We start from the raw sequence: 17,818 nt of genomic DNA, 5'->3' as shown, positions 1-17,818 counted from the left end.
CGATAGTTGCATTAACAAAAACAAACCCCAAAAATCAATTCCTGAGAAAAAGATTGCTGTTTGATTTAAGTTCAGATTCCTGGTTCTTTCAGAGCCTCTCCATGACACCTAAGTTAAAACGCTCAAAACACTCACATTGTGTTAGACAATTGAAAATCGGTGGAGTTGCACCTCAAAAAAAGTAAGCTCCTTTCGAAAACAAGCTTGGTATCATGAGACATGCTCACAAACTGTCTGTGTCTCAGTTCCTCACGTCCATGGTAGGGAAAAGCCATCTGCTGCTCAAGGGCAAATTGTAGGGCTTACTTCTGCATAGCTGTGAAACCCCGAGACATCCTCAGACAGAAGGCCTGATAGAAACGCTACCAATTTCAATAATTATTATTATCACGGATGCTTATCTATGAGAATACAACACAAAGATTGAGAGAAAACGACAGAAATCTTCACTAGTGGTTATAGCAAAATTTGAATTGCTCCACTATGCATTAACGCCGAGGATAGATCATTACAATGGATTATGGTAAGAACCTCACACAGCATACGCTGTTCATTTACACTGCAGTGCTGGTGTGAAATAATGCAAATCAAGTTTACATACCAAATGTTTTAAGTTTCAATGTTTTCAGTGCACTGTAACAGCTTTTTACTTTTTTTTTTTTTGGAGTGTTTAGCCCCATTTTCCTGTACATTTCTTGCACAGAGATAACAAAGTAAATATTAAAAAATTGCACTAATATTCCAATCCCAATTTTGATGCACAGATTGGCTTCACTGAATGCTTTTGCTCTTTGTCACAGAAGGCAATGGTGGACTATGAATCACCAGCTCTTGGGTCAGTGATGGCACTTCGTGCCGACACCGCACCCGTCAGAGCAGTGCCGCAACCAGTCGGCTGTGTCTGAAACCCGGCGTGCAGGAGTACTCCAACGCGCTTTACTAGAAGCAGAAAAGGGCTTCTACAGCTTAGAATTATCCCTACAAAAATATCACGTAACTAGCCCCAGAACTGGTCAGCACATCCTCACTTAGGCATAAGAGAGGCACTAGAAGCTCAGGCTGCCCCGAAGAGCTCCCTATGCAACTCAGGAACATCGGCTTCTTCACAAAGCATTCTTGATACTTGTCTTATTTCAATGCACTGTTGTATTTATATATATATTTATATGTATATATAATGCTCAAAGTGAAACTGACTTGGGATAGAAAAGCCTAGGAGGTGCTAATACAAGGGGCACCGCCGGCAGTTCTCTCATGATTACAAGCAGAATGCAGCGATACCTATTGACACGCTTATGCAGCAGGCATTTGTGGTGCACCAAAGAACCAGCAGTTACCGACTCTTTCTCCAACTTCTCAGCTTTGCACACTGCCTTTTTTAAGCAAGGTTTTTAAAACAGAAAGGAGGACGTCTGGCTCAATGGAAAATACATATAATCTAATTTTTCTTCTCATGAATAGAGCAACTTGGTATTTAGAATACCAAATCAGCACAAGATGTCGTGCAGAATTTCAAACGTGAAATTTGCCGGGATGTCTGCTGCAGATAAACTGTTACACATAGCCAGTTTAAACCTAGTCGTCTTTGTTTAAACCTTTCTTTTGTGATCAAAGATGCATTTAATTACTCTTTTTTTTTTTATGCTGTAAGTTAAAAGAACACAGAAAAATGTCTGTTGAAGCTTAGCTGATACACAGAAACTTGTGAAGTCAGCGTTACCCATCCGGAGCCCTGGTCTGCCATTAGCAAGGATGTCAAGACTCAATAATGGCCATCGATAGGATGAGACTTAATTTAACACAGATGATAAAACCAGAAAGTTACTTTTAACATTGTTGTTCTTACATCAAACAGTCTGTATTTTAGAGGTAACAAAAAATTAATATATCACTGAATAAGTTATTTCTCACCTCGATAAATGGCATAAGGGGTGCAGGAGAAAGTTTTATGTTAGATCTAGGAATAAACGAAATGCTTTCAGGGTTGAATCACTGTTTTTCTTTACTCCCTTTGGAAAAGCAGCAGATACTATATTCTGCTGTGCATCATGGACTTGGGACTGAAAACAGCTGCACTCTAATTACATGTAAAGTGTACCAAAACATTCCTTTTATCACAGACTGTAAATCTGTTAGCATCTGTCTCTCCTTTGTTTCTTCCACAAGATACAAGCTTGTTTCTACATTTTTCTCACCTGTAGCGGTGATTAAAATTCATTATAAATGAAAGGAGTGAACACTAAAACAAGTTCCTCTGTGTACAGTTCTAAACTCAAATTAGAAACAGCTGTTTGCTAATTCATGCAGTGATGTTTTGTCGTGCTCTGTGAATCAATAATAACTCACCCTATTTCTCCAGAAATGTTAGGATTAGACATAGATTTTGCTTAGCCATTTGCTCTTCAGAAATGCTCAAATACACATTCTGTCTTTTTTAAGCGAGATTAGAGGATGATACCTGCAGAACCATCAATGAATTAAGAGGAAGATCTTAATAGCTTGCTGCTTGTGCTTACCCTGCTTCCTAGAGGGTCCTGTGCCATTCTTGCCAGCTTTGATACCTACAGAGCATTTAGCAAGAAGGCTTATTGTAAGACGGATGTAAACGAACCAAACTGTATTGGGGTCACATGCACGCGCCGTGCATGCGACAGTCACACAGAGAACACTATAAAATCAGAGGTTGGGCTACGACACGCACAGCTTCCAAACACAAGGAATGACAAAGCCCTTAGGAAAACAAACCAAATAGAATAATTATTACTTATAATAATTACTTATAAAATTAATTATAATAAATGGAAATACTTAGGCTAACTGTTAGTACTATATCTCCATATTGCCTTAGCCAGAGCACAAACTTCAGATGACCCTATTGGCCCTACAGTCACACAATTATATTCTGCACTTCTTGCTACTTGATGCCAACATCTATCATGATTTCAACACTAGATTACACAAAACAAAGAGACAAGACACAGTGGTTAAGGGTTTCGCCTGCTTCATTTTTGTATCTAAACCCCCGGACGCAGGCTGTCTTTTGAACAGCCGCGGTGGCTGGTTCGCAGCGCCTGCCCTCGCTGCCGCAGCACGCGGGGAGCACCGGGCCCTCCGCAGAGCTTGGGGATCCAGCCCGGAGCAGTGGAAGAGCATCACCCTCCGTAAAGCTCTCTGCCATACACACGAGGGAAGTCCTTTTCTCAGTTATAAGTGAAGAGACGCTGCCTTCCTCCTGTTTTGTTGCTGTAAGCAGTAACAGGGTGCTTACTGCACGGCACAAACCCTGGTATCGAGACTCGGAGCCGCTCGTGGAGACACGGCCAGCAGAAGAGCCCTTCTGGTGGGATGAAGCGAGGCTTCCAATTCCCTCCCTGACATTCAATCAGGCTGCTCCTGAATGCAGCAGGCACCTGCTCTTAGGCTGCTCAACCGAGTACCCGCAGACGTTGGGTCTGCCAGCCTCAGGATCTGTCCCTCAGTTCACACCTTGGCTGAGCATCAGAAAAACCGTCTAGCCTGGAGAAGCTCAATGAAAACTGAAACCAAAATTAAGAAGAGATGGACTTTTTCTCCACGAACTGACCAAACTGGGGTGATTTAATTTAATGCTTTACTGTGCTCATTTTCATGTCTCTGAATTGTACTTTCAAGTGAAGATTAAGTCATCAATTACAATCCATTAGGCTCATTCATGAAATTCATTTCAGGGTCAGATTCTGTGCGGTGAGCAGGGAACCTGGAAGCTGCCAAGGGCAGGCAGCGCTTTCCACAGGATATTCAGCTTGGGCAGAAGCGAGTCAGAGCTCGTTTTGATGGTGTGGGCAGCAGACTGGAGGAGCAAGAGCCTTTAAAACTGGGGCAGTGGCAAACTAGGACAAAGAGAGTGCTGCCAAGCCCTCTCAGATAAGCTGCTGTTACTGCTAGGACAAATGCAAGTCTACTACTGTGCTGGCAGGCAATAGCAGAGCGGTGTTTCCACTTCTGCAGAGCTCTGTTCCAACTTCTTGGCCACGTATCAACTGCAAGCCGAAAGAACCACTAAGGAGGGAGAAAACTGGGACCAGACACCACAACTGCTCTGCATCTTCTGGGTGGAGTCACCAAAAGTGACTGCCTTGCTAGGATGGTTTTCGGTGAGGAGATCTTCAGCTGGATGCTACGCAGTGACCTGACCTCCTGCCATCCCTGCCTTTAACGTAAGAAAATTCTTTTCCAAGAACAGATTTTTGCTCCTAAATGGGTATTTTCCATCAGTGCTCAGTAGAGGCTATACCAATTGCCATGTTCCCAACCTGAGAAAAACCTCCTGTTTTAAATTTCAGTCCTGCACAGGAATTTACTGCCAAGCTTTCCAGCCTGAGGAATTTAAAGTTGGTCGTATTATTAGAGCAAGTTGCAGGGGAAAATAAAACTAGCTTGTTAAGTCAGAAAGAGTAGGCTGTTCCAGGCACTCATTTTGATCTAGGTGGGAAAACTGTGACGCACTTACAAACTTAATAGGTTGACGTTGACGATGAATAGGCCTAATGCTGAAAAACACATGTTGGCTGAAATTACTCAGCAATAAACAAACAGTAAAAAACAACAACATCCAGATTTTGTACTGCCTTCAAAGAACTGGGGAAGGAAAATCAACAAATTACATGGGACAGGCGGTATCAAGTAACCTGCTTTATATTTATGCATACGCATTATTGGTCTGATTTCCAAACGTGTTGTGTATTCACATCAACCCCATTGAAATCACCAGCAACGGCGGCTGCCTAGCCCTTCCGAAAATCCAGGTGACAAACATTAAACCTAGCCAGATCTACACGGAGGTGTTTTCAGAAAGGCGCACACATTCCCCGTCCCCTTTATGAATTCACAGTCAGGATTTCATGCAGACGCGGTGAATGGAAATGAAGAGGCACTTGCGAGCCTCCAGCTCGCAGGCTGACAAGCAGCAGTAGTTATTTACGCAGGTCTGGTCCGCGCAGCTCCTCCGGGCCTTCACCCGGCCAGATCCGAGGGGGCTCCCGTGCCTCAGAGACCCCCGCAGGTATGCCTGCAGCTAAGGCACCGTCCCACCCCAGCCTGGAGACGGGGTTTGCTCCAGCTAGGCAAACCTCCTGCTTCTCGGGGAGTGCTACGGCAAAGCACTATTAGTGAAGACTCTGGGCTTGCTATAGTGAACAAGTTTTTTTAAATATTTCATTTAAAATTATAAAAGAAGACCTGCAAACGTAAAAGCACCCTGTTGAATACTAAGCACGTTCCTGAGTATCATTTAGTTAAACGTCGGTGATGAATCTATTCGGTGTTTGTGAAAGGCCTGAGGGGAATGGCACCGAGGCCAGAAAGGAAGTTCTCCGCCTATCAATACCTGATAGAAATAACTGAAAGGTTTAAAAAGGAAACAGCTATAGATTTTGGGCTACGCAAGATGAAAGCCAAACCGTGTGGCTTGCCAGGGAGAGACGCGTGTTCCACGCTGCATGGTAACACAACTTCTTTTTCACTAGCAGCAAGCAGCATTTTAAATAAGAAGCAGCTTTTAGAACAAGCAAGCAAACAAAAGTGTTGGCCAGCCGGTAACCATCTTTCCTGGCACATCCGTGCTCCCCTGCAACAAACGTGCCACGCGAGAGGCCTTTCAGGTTGAGCTGGCAGTGACCCGGTGCCTGTGATCTGCCGACTCGCCCTGCACCACAGCACAAAGCCGTGCGCCGAGAGCCGCTGCCTTCCTCCAACAGGTCTCTGCCCTGATGGCTGAAGGGCCCAACGACATCGTGAGACAGCTCTGAGACTTTCAGCAGAGGTTTTCTTCCCAAGGCTCATGCCCGCATTGGTGCAGCCCAAGGAGGGCTCCTGTGGCCAACCCGGCCAGCTCCCAGCGCGGAGCCTCGCCGAGCACCTGCGTGGGCTGCAGGGCTACGCCAAGTGGTGCCTGTGCTGCAGCACCGCGGGGTGATGGCACGCCAGGAACCTTCTGCTGCGGGCAGCAGGCCCCGACTGCCGCCCACACCGTGCCCCATCTCCTGCACTGTGAGCCTGCGGGGAGCTTTCAACTCTGTCTAAGCTCTTTAGGGGCTTCTGAGGACGTTAACCAGAAGACAAGAGCTCCAGAGAAACCCCCCCTGCAGGATCAGTGCAGGCAGGAGGAGTGCAGGCAGGGGCCGACAGCCCCTGTGCCCTGCCACGCTCCTGCCAAGAGGTGCACAGAGCCAGCAGACACCCCTCGTGCTGCAGGAGCATTGCCCACGTCAGCCCAAAGCACATCCCGCAACGGGACGGCGCTTTCCTTGGTTTCCCAACAGCAATGGTGTCTTCCTCCCGAACTGCTTGATGTGGCTTTAGGGGCTGATTGTCTGTACTCAGATATCCCTACTTCACCCGGTAATGCAGATTTCCTTCTGATTGCGTGTGCTGCTATTTTTTTCTCTCCTTCCTGTAAATGTGGATTGCTCAATTTATTCTAGTTAGTGACTGTCTCCGTGCCTTGGCCATAGACACAGAGAGTGAATTTGTAATGAAGGAAGGTGTAGGGCACAATTATTTGTTTAAATGGGATTAAAATTAAGGTTGGAGAGGGCACTGAATCATCTCTATTTATCCCTGAAGAGAAGGAGGGCCAGCAAACATTTGGCACTTGCAAATAAACACCTCTTTCCCCACCACCCCTCCCAAACAGCACTCCTTCCACCTGAGAGCACTCTCACGCAGACATCGGCACTGATATCACAGAGTTAAAGGGAATAAAGGGAAAAGTTTTGTTCAATACCTTCCTTCCTAACTCTACCCACACAATGCAGAATGGTTATACTTACAACGAATATCTGGGGATGCTAATAAAAGGAATGAGACGGCAGTGGGGAGAGACGGTGAATTACCTTAAAAAGGGGCACCTTGGTATTGCAGGTACAGGAAGCATTTGGCTGTCTATAGAGGAGTCCACTAAAACAAGAAGCGGGTGGCAGCTGGAGGTGGGCGTTTGGGTGGGACAGTGGCCCAGCGGAGTTACAAACCAAAGCAGTAACAGCAAAGCACGAAAGAACAAAATCACAAAACCTCTCGTTTCAGAGAAATCAGGTATCTGAGGTTTGTTAGAGACACGGGCACCTCCAGAACCAGGTGTGTTCAAGAAATGCTCTCCAGACGATTGATGGCTGGAACACCACCACTCCCCGAGTCACGTAACAACTTGGTGGTGGTGTTTCTTTCCCCAGATGTGAAAAGGTTTGGTACCAGCCCCTAGATCTCCAGTGTGGGATGTCTCATATGTGGAAGAAATTGTGTCCCATCTCTACTGTCCTAAAGAGTCAAAACGGTGACTTCAAGGTGTATAATACACACTGACTGCTGAAGAGAAGAAATGCCAATAAGCTGGACGTAACTGAGTAGGGAATTTATGTTTCTGGAAAATAGAAAGCTATTGGTTTCATAACCAATGGGAGGAGTTTTAAAGCTCAGACTAGCTCCACTTACACAAACCCTACCATCCTAAATACCTATAAATACTGAAAACTCACACCTTTAGCTGGAATAAATACTTGCGACACTGAATTCTATTCTTTCTATCTTACCCTCACTTTGAAACACAGAAGTATGAGCACCAAGAACTATGCGAGTACCAACCCTGACTCCCCATCTAAACTTTGTTATCTTTCCGTGTTTAAGATAGCAGTGCAGTGTCTGTCTTCTGCCAAAAACCAGAAACTCCACCTCAGTCATGGAGCATCCCAGTATAAAATTAATCTTCTGAGTAGTAAATATTTGATTAACATAATGCAGTAACTAGATGACTTGAAAATAATCTACTTTAGAGGTCAGGGTCCTGGATAACTGAGAGCTGATTCTGAAAGATATATAAGACTTTAAAAACAAACCAAAAGGTTTTTTCCATTTTCTAGAATTACCATACCTTCCGTCTTTAGATTTACTATGACAATAACCACGACAGCAGGAAGCTTACAACATTGTGTCTACCCTGAAGTCACTGTACTCAAGCTAAGAGTGACTCCATCAGTTCTTTGGCTGGACTGAAGATACTGAACCTGATGGGATTTTTTCCTCTCTGTGTTGCTCTGTAACAAAACATCCATTTTCCAGCAGGGGGGCCTACCAAAAGAGGAAGCAGAGGTGTGGGCACTAAAAGAGGAGCCATTATCAATGCCCAGAAATATATCATGTGGGCCAGCTGCCCGATTTGTACAAAAGCATTAAAAAAGTCAACCGAGCCAATGGTTTATAGTTTCACTCTATTTTCCATCTTAAACCATATTATTATCTTTCTAATGTCATTAGAGAAGCTTCCATTGCAGCCACGGGAAAGCAGACAGCCCCTAACAGATTCCTGTCTGAATTTTTGTGCAAAGTGTGAGCAGGTAACAATATTTACCATGTACAGTAATTATGAAAAACTGTGAGATTGTGTAATTATGTATTTTAATTACATGATCTGATTAGCTTTTTTAATCACTTCATAAAAAGAAAGGAAATTCACCGAGGTTGTCAGAAAGTTAATAAAAATAAGGTAATTCACGGCTAAGGCTCACCATGGTGCCTTTCTAACTACTTCCTTGCTACACCCCACTGTGCCTAGGCATTGGAGGTCAACTATAAGTATTAATTTCCTCACTTTTATTAACTTTGGTGACAACATCCATGCTCTTTTGGCATGGGTTTTTTTGGTTGTTGTTTGTTTGTTTCATTAGGAAATGTTTTTCATTTAGCTGACTGATATTTTAAGAGACAGCAGGCTCTTCGAAACCAGCAGCCTGGTTGATCTGAAGCTCTTCACAAGAGGAGCCTTGCCTGTCCCTGTCCCTTTCGAAGGCAGCCCCGTGGAGCGGTCACTGCCACCCGGTGCCACACGAGCCGCACCACCAGCCTGCCTGGCCCCTGCAGTTGAGGCTGGCTGGCAATATTGCTAGCTCACGCTAAACCAGGGCCCTTGCCATGCACAAAAGTCAAGCCAGCGCTGCAGCAGCAAGAAGGAAATCAGCCCCTGGAGTCGGATGGATGGCGGCAGGCAGCCGAGCCCAGGGCCGCCGAGCAGAGAGGTGGCAGCAGCAAAAGGCACGGTTCCTGCAGGAGCCCGAGGTGCAGGAGAAGAGGTCTGCCTGCTCCAGGCACAGAAATCTCCCCAGAAATCTCCCCGGGATGCACAGAGAGCCCCTGGGAGCTGTCCCGCTGCATTCACGGGCTGGAAGGAAGGGACGAGAAGCCTTCTCCTGCTCCCGAGGCGGGCCAGAGCATGTGTTTCAGCTCTGGAAAACAATTTTTCTAACTTTTGGATGCAATTCTGCTCTAAGGAAACATTTTGTTTATATCCAAGCTGGGATTCTATAATGTAATACTTGGCTATCGGATCGAGCAGCTCTGTTTTACTCATTTTTGGTTCCCTCTCTCCCCCCTCCAGCCCTTCTTGCTTTTCCTCCTCTCCCTCTTTACCTTTCCACCGCCTCTCCCTTGATTCTCTGGGGAGAACAAATCGCTTTGGGAGGTTTAGTGGGCTGACAAGAGCAGAAATTTAATCGAGGTAAGCGTGCAGGGGCCAGGCACCTCAGAAGCTGCCACGATGAAGCCCACGTGGGCCGCCCCGGCTGTGACCCGCAGGGAGAGCCGCGGTGCCTCCCGCTGGCTCCGGACCTCGCGCTGCCTGCTGCGGGGGGACGGGGCTGCCGGACGCCGACGGGCCGCGAGCGGTCATCTCATGAGCCTTTCTGAATATTGTAACCGAGCTGACACAGAACGCATTCACTGGGAAGGGAAACTGTGCTCCCAGAAGGAAAAGACCAAGAAAAAGCCTCCCTTTTCCAAGAGAAATATAAGCCAGTTTCAGGCCAGATATCACTTAGGTTTTCATCTCCGTTTTAGAAGACTTGCACTGCGTCCTCCCAGCCCTGCCCCATCCAGGCAGAGTACCACGACGCTGCTCCAGCAGAAAAGGGGCAGAGGAGGGTAGATGAGGAGACACCGCAGCGAGCTTTCAGCGAGTGGAAGCCACCTCGAAGGGCACCAGAGCCCCTGAGCAAATGGGCCGCTTGTGCCGCGCGCCCAGCTGCTGCCTGTGAAAGGGCACGGAGAAGGGGAGGGCACAAAACGATTCAAACAAGCTTTTGTACAGAGAATGGAAAACATCGTGTGCAACAACAGGACCCCTTTTGCTTTATACAGCATTTGCTGTTACAGATTACATCTGCAAAGTACAGCTTTCGATGTAGTGTAGCCAAAAGCAACCTAACAGCATAATTTGCTTCCCGGGTACTTTACTTTTAAATTCTTTCATGGACAATGAAGCGGAGATTTGGAAAAAATAAGAAAACAAAGAGCCCCCTTCTACCCATGTGCTTGCAAGCTTGGGTAAACTTAGGAGACCATCTTTTAAACAACCGACCTGATTTACTGTCGCCTGTGGCGCAGACACGGGCCTCTGCCCGTAGATCTGCCTGGCGCACAGTGAGCAATACCTGACACTGCAAACCCGGTGCTACAAAGAACTTGCTCAGCTGAAGGCATTTGTAATATTTTTCTTTCACCACTGCCTCTGTTTTCACTTTTGCACTTTTACACGGTGGCTCTTCTCCGTGACACTGAAGTAGCTCCGTGACGCCTGCCTGCTTTTCTTTGCATTTGGTTCTTTGGGTGCCATAAAAAGGACCTTGAAACTGTGTCTTTTGAAATAAGTTTCCTGACTGATAGGGAGGTTTAAGAGAGCTATAAAAGACAAGAACTGAGGACAAATACCAGTTATTTCCAAAAACGAAAAGCTAAAAGCGTTTGCTAGCATGATTCACTACCAACCTCTAATCCAAGACATCTAAAGACAGAACTCTCCTTCCTTGCATTTACCAGCCTTGCCATTTTGAACTGCATCATGCTTCTTAATAATCATCTCTAAATAATCCCATCACCTTCCGGGATCCTGTTCTGTGATGAGTTATTCTCTACCAATTCCTAGTAATTTTAGAAGTTACCATGCATTACTGCCTTCTCTCCTTCTCCTCCATGCACATTTTTCATCTCGCTCCTTCCTGCCATTTCTCCATCCTCTCCCAAACTCAAATTATCAGACTGTAAATGCGGGCAGGTCCAGACACCCAAGGGGTGAGCCAAGATCTTGTCTCTTGGGGAAACTGCCATAGTGAACTCAATGAGTATCTGTGATGTTTGCTGGTACTAGGGAATAATATTTCCCCTGGGCACTTTCTGGATAGAGTCTACCACCTGGGTTAAGTCATTATTACAATCAAGCAGAAAAAAAAAAGGGGGAGGGAGAGAAAAGATGAAAAAACACTACAGCAAGCATCATTAAAGCTCATCAAAAGTGCATTAGAGAACACCTGATAATACACTCTGAACATTAATGATCCTTACGATATACCATATTAATGCAGATGTTTTCTGAATTTATGGAAACAAAATTTTGCATTCACTCATTTCCCTAAAATAGGTGTTTAAAAACAACAACAAAGAAAGAAAAAAAACCACCGTCTCTAAGAACTATTAGTTGCCTGTCTCTGGAAACAGATAAATAAAATAAAGCCTCTGATCCGATATGTGTTGCTGATCACAAATCCACAAAGCTCCAGCAAGTCCTCTGCCCTCAGAATGCTTGTTGGCATTCACTGGCACCATGCTACAGTTAAAACGGATGATGGTAAGCCAATATTAATAAAAGGGTTGTGATTGTGTTGGCTTAAATTGGACTATTATCGCTACTAAGATCAATTTTACTGGCAGCCTTAAACTCTCCAATGCTGGGCAGCAATTTCCCTTGCAATTTTTCCCCCTTCACGTTATGAGGGAGACGCATGAATGGCACAGAATTGACAGTGCGACTCTGCTAGAAGGTGCTAAGTGCCAGGTTCGAGCAAGAACAGCTTACTTGTCTGAAGAGCCTAATACTTCAGCCCATAACTGAAATGGAGGTCAAAAAATTAATTCTAGGCACTGCTTAAGTCCTGTGTTCTTCCTTTACGGAGACTGCAAATCATGTCAAGTTCTGCATAAATAGGTTTTCTGGGGGTATTAGAGGGTGAATTACTGTCATCTAGGTGCTAGTGCTTAGCAAAGCAAGGGCTATCAAACTCGTTTTGCCAAAATCCAATGTGAACTGCTGCTCTCAGAGAAGGAAGGTCACCCAACCAAGAACACTTCACAAAAGCGGTGAAAGGAAACAAAACAAAAAAAAAATCTGAAGCACATTCTTATAAAGGAGTGTTTTATAAATACGATGGTCACCCCTAAAGACCGTTTTGTTCATTGCTATTTGAACGCTGAAGTGAAATCTTTTTCCTAAAGAAGGACCTGATAAGGTTTGCAGCATCGCAGAATTACTTCTAGAAATACGGGAAGCAGGAATTATTTTTAGTGCAGCTGAGAGGCCAGGCATATTTCAGGCAATCTCCCAGAGCCTGCTTCTATACCATGTGGGACATAAACCCACAAACTATGAAAGAACCCAAATCAGTATTGTTTTCTCAAGTGACATCCATTATCCCTCATCTGAGAAAATTAACACGTGTATCCAGAAGCTCAATAAACTAAGCTCAGAGCTAAAAGTCTGGGATTAACTCTTTCTGCATCGCAACGAATGCCATCCTTTAAGTCAGCAAACTGCTAATATATTCTATTTTATATTCAGTGCTGCTGCCGTTTAAACCAAACAGGGGCATCCAAAGGCATTTACACTCAAGCACAATTTCAAAATGTTACAGTACACAGGGTAATTGAGAATTTCCAAATTCCAAACAGCTACAGAGATATAAAAATGGAAATACAGAAGGGCCATTAGACCAACACATGCTGGTTTGGGTAGCATTAGGAAGAGTGTCACAAAATGAATAAAAACCAGCTTTTGTGCAAAGTCTTTTTTTTTTGACATCTAAGTTAGCGAATGTATCTAGCAGTAAAACACTATGAACGTTTAATACAGGCAACCTTTGTTGCTTTGCCAGCTTATTTCTACATCAAATGATAATATTTGAAGATTTCTATTCCAGGCAAGTGTTCAGTATGTTTTTTTTGTCTTCCTGATCTGCCAAAAGATAGGAAGTTCAATGGATCAGATTTTTTTTTCTTCTTTTTACCCAGATTAATAAATGGAACAGTTCATAAATCTGACTGGTAGTTATTCCAAAGACTTATGCACAAATACTTAGAACGATTGATAATGCTGAATCTCCTACCTAAGTACACAGAAAACTCCAGGCAGGTTTTTTCATTCTAGACTGAGTTTTACAGAGTCCCACGCTCTGTCATGCTAAAATAAAATAAAATAATTAAAAAAAAAAAACACGGGTATCCAGAACAAATGCAAGCAAGGCTTGCTTTGATCCACCAAGTGCATTGTACTGATTTCCAGATAGTGCTCTGGGGTGGCTAAATTAGGAAAGTAGTGATGAGCAAGCCACAGTTTGTGACATCAACATAGGAAGAATCAGGCAGCTTTCTGCAAGCCGCGTGTAATTCCTCCCAGCGTCGCAGAAACATATCTTGCATCTGGTGGCACGTCCTTCTCGGGGACATTTTGCTAACTAGCTACCCAGCAAGGATGCAGGAAACATAACGCGTACAGAACAGCAAATTCTGAGGCAGGAATAATAATAATAATCTGATCGTTACCCCAGCGCTTTAAAAATCGGACCCCATGGCGAGAAGCCAAAATAAAACATCAAAGGGGGCCTCCACGAGCCAGGCTCAGATCAACATTCGGGTGAGAGCCCACTGCCTCCTTACCCTGACAGCAGGCAAGACAAGTTGGAGACATCTGCTGGGAGGCCAGGGGTCAGCCTGCCCGGGCTGCAGGCAGAGAGCACGATGGAAATGAGTGCACGTATTGAGCGTACGCGGGGGGCTGCAGGGGGCCCTGCGAGGAGAGGTCAGGGGCTGCCCCGTGCAGGACACAGCTGGCCCCACACCAGGCCCACCGCCGGACCCACCAGCCAAGCTGGTGGTGCCTCAGTGGAAATCTAAAGGGGTAAAGTGTTGCCCGGCAGGGAGAGCGAGGGGATAAAGGTGGGCTGAACAGTCCTGCGAGCTGCCAGGCCGGAGGAGAAGCGGGAAGGAGGTGCTCCGGGCACCGGAGCAGAGGCTGCCCTGCAGCCCGGGGACGGACCGCGGTGAGCAGAGGAAGAGTGTGAGGAGGAAGAAGCAGCAGAGGGGAACTGTTAGGGACTGACCATAACCCCCCCTTCCCATCCCTCCTGCAGTACTTGGGGAAAGTGAATTCAATTTTCACCAAGCCAAGTCTGTTTTGCCCGTGACAGTAGTTGGTAAGCGATGTCCCTGTCTTTATCGTGACCCGCGAGCTTTTCCATCTTATTTTCTCTCCTTGTCCTGTTGAGGAGGGGGAGTGAAGGAGCGGCTGGGTGGGCGGCTGGCAGCTGGCCAAGGTTAACCCACCACAGGGCAGCTGAATGCAAAAGCCTCCCCAAAATAAAAATGAAAAAACAATGCCTAAATCTGTACCTATGCCTTTGTGGGCCTGAATTTATTGCTTGCCTAAGAGTATGTATTCCATTAAAAACGTTTCTACTGGTAATGTGAAATCCAAGGACTTGCTAACAGCACGAATAAATGCTGTTGATCTCTCAAACTGGAAGCTCTGGCTGCCATCACAGTGCTCGCAGGGTCACTGCTGCCTGCACACTGTTATCCCAGCTCGCCTCTGCTGAGAGGTGATGCAGATGGGTGGGCTTTGTCATGGCAGAGGGAGAAGCAAGTTGTTCCAAAGATAGCTTAGAAAGAAAAACAGAACATCAGCAAATGTGCAACACGAAACACTACACAGACAGATTCAAAAGCAGGTTTCCATGTGTGCTGAAACACTGGGGGCCAAAAAGCAAGAAGGCTCCTAAGTTGCTGCATCTTTTAAAAATCAAAAATCCATCAATGAAAGATAAACCTCCATATTTTTTCCTATAAAAGAACTTTGATTTCTTGGAAAAATCAATAAAGCTTGATTACTGAAAACGGCAACATGAACACGAACACCCTTCAGGCATCTCTCAAGCACCTCTGCAAATCACACGGCAGTGCGAGGCACATGCCACTGCCGCGGCTCGCATCCTCTCCCACACAACAGCCGAGCTTTCTGAAGATGCGATGGAAGAAACTAGCAAGCTGAAAACAGTGCCTTCACTAAACAGTGCTCCTCACACCTGGCTCGTGGCATGCCTGAGGATGTCGCAGAGAAGACGCTTTCAAAACCTGGCCACAGGGATTGCTTCAGCAGTTGAATGAGATGAGACAACCAGTGTCTGTGGTGCTGCTGAGCATCCAGGGACCTCAGGTGTTTCCGATGGTCTGTGGAAGACCTGCTCTTCTGTAAGGCTGTGCCACGATGCGCAACAGGAAAAAGCACATTCAAGACATTTGGAGAAGCCAAAGTGTCAGTGGTCCCATCAAAAGGAACCACACGTTCACGCGTGAGGCCTTGTGATGTCTCTGTCAATACATCGCTCTGCATCCTTGTACCAAACCCAGCCTAAAATCCTGTTGCAAGCTACCCATGAAGCTGCTGAGATTAATTAAAGGCTATCCATGATTTCTCATGCATCTCTGCTGTATCTGCAAGCAGCACTTTGTCCATGCTTCCTCTTTCACGAAAAGTGCCCTCCATAAACAAAAGGACTAATTCAACTCTTCACATCAAAGCAGAAGTCCAGACTTTGTGAACAGTGTGCTCGGCCTCCTTAGTGACCAACGAGCATCTAAGTGTGTTGAGCTCCTTCTCTGCCCACACAGGGAGAAGTTGAATGTTTTGAAGTGAAACGTTTGCCGGACACTCTGCAAGCAAAACAGCATTCAAAACAGTATCCGTAACTATTTTCCAACTTTCAGCAAGGGAAGGGAAAGGTGGGAGACAGGATCATCACCTCTGTCACCTGACCAAGGCAACAAACACGTCTGGTGGAAGTTGATCTTTTTTAATCAAGGACCCCACTAGCTTTTGAACTCTGAACAGAAGATACTTAGTTTGTAGAGACCCACATTCGTTGTCCTACAAGGATGTAACAGAGCTTGTGGATGTCCCGCATGATCAAAAGGAAGCACTGCAATAATATGTCAAGTCACAAATTATTGCAGTCCCTTCCCAACACGGCTGTGTATGGGAGATCCCAACATCCACACATCCATATGGTTCAACTGAGGAACACTTTTATCAACACATGGTCCCTTAAAAGTGCAGGTTTTTTTTAGATTGTTAATCACAATTGCTTGCTATTCATACTTACTTGTTACTTCTGTTACAGTATGAAGCTTAACCTGACTTCTGCTGGGAGAAGAGGAATACAAGTCATGAAAGCCTTTTCCATTTTGACAATAGGGAAAGCCTGCCTCGTAAACAGGGAGGGGGACCAGGGCCACCTTACAATCGACACCAAGAGAATTAGCTCTTGGGAGCAGCACAAGTCACTTGGTACTGATACCCATCTTTGTCAAATCCTTCATGACTGAGCAGACTAAACTATAGGGAAGGGGCAGGAACGTACAGTGAAGCTATTTGACAAAGAACAACTAAGGAACGGTTATCTTTGTCCATGGAATTCTTAAAATAAGGTTGCAGAAAATGCTATACTGAGTCTTAAGGGCAGAAGCAGGAGCTCAATGGCCCACAGTACGGATATTTAACTTCTTTATGGAATCCAAACCTCATTTTCAAACATAAGAAGTTCAGCATACACATGAAAAAAGCCAGTTGAAATTTTCTTAGCAATTGTTCTGCTAGGCTGGACATCTTGTTTATCATAACGCTGCATACACAAGTTAGTGCAAGCCTTAACCACAGAGGAAGCCACCCATTTCACATCAGCCATATCCTCCCCATCTTGTCCATGTTGGGTTGTGTTTGTTGTTTTGTTTTGGCTGTTTTGCTCTGAAACAGCAACACCAAGAGACGGCTCTGCACTTCCCCACGGCTGCGCCCTGCTGACACGAGGCTCACGGCGGCACCGAGGGAGCCAGGCGGATGCACAGGCATCCACAAACATCTGGCAACTCAACAGCCAGCAGCTCTCGATATGGTCTATAGTTTCTCATGTCTAACCTGTAATTCAGCCTAGCTCCAGACTGCCGGTGATTTCCAGCAATAATAGCCGAGGCACTGGCCCGATACCGTTCCCATCAGCACAGGCAAGCTGCCGGCACTTGCGAGCAGGAGTAGAGCTCTGCTCAGGCATCTTCCCGAGGCATCAGAAAGCAGGAGCCCAAAGAGCGCTCTGCTCCCTGTTCGTTAGAACACGTCCTGTCACTCCATCAGCAGTATTTATTAGGATGGGCCATAACCCGCTTACCGTCTTCTGATAAAGTCTATCCATCTTCGACAACTCTGATTCCAGAAGTTCAATGGCAACAGGGAGGAAAATTCAGAGAGAGAACTTCCCCCAAGCCCCCCTTTGTGAACCCGCATACCAGTGCTAGCAGACGTGATCATCACTTATTTGTACCTATCAGCTTTGATGATAATTGCAACCCACTTGACACTTCTGTTGAAAGGCAGTATTACCAACAAGAAATCTGATAAATATTCAACAAAATCTAAATTCAATAATTCTATTTATCTTGAATCCACCGTCTCTCAGACTGTTTCAAAATATTTGTGTATTAAAGAGAGCAGGAGGGGGATGAGGGAACCCTGCTTCTGCAACCAAAATGCCTGAATCACTGCATTAATGAACACAAGTTTTTTATTTTTCAAGTTCAGTGAAAGAATGCCATCTATGCAAAATTTTGATCCCACATTACAAAATAATTACATGATAATTACACGAGCATTAAGATGTCTACCCCCCGAGTAAAGCCACTGCACCCAACCGCTAACTAAGGC

General features: G+C 45.5%; 1 protein-coding gene across 8 annotated transcripts in view; it reads right to left on the bottom strand.

Annotated features, from left to right (window-relative positions):
- Positions 1 to 17,818, bottom strand: part of ZNF423 (zinc finger protein 423) — a 214,844-nt gene that overhangs the window by 101,225 nt on the left and 95,801 nt on the right. The window lies entirely within an intron of this gene.

Source organism: Anser cygnoides, chromosome 12 (genome assembly GCF_040182565.1).
Source record: "Anser cygnoides isolate HZ-2024a breed goose chromosome 12, Taihu_goose_T2T_genome, whole genome shotgun sequence".
NCBI classification, from domain to species: domain Eukaryota; kingdom Metazoa; phylum Chordata; class Aves; order Anseriformes; family Anatidae; genus Anser; species Anser cygnoides.
The sequence above is the reverse complement of the archived record's forward strand: the minus strand, read 5'-3'. Positions and strand labels throughout refer to the sequence as shown.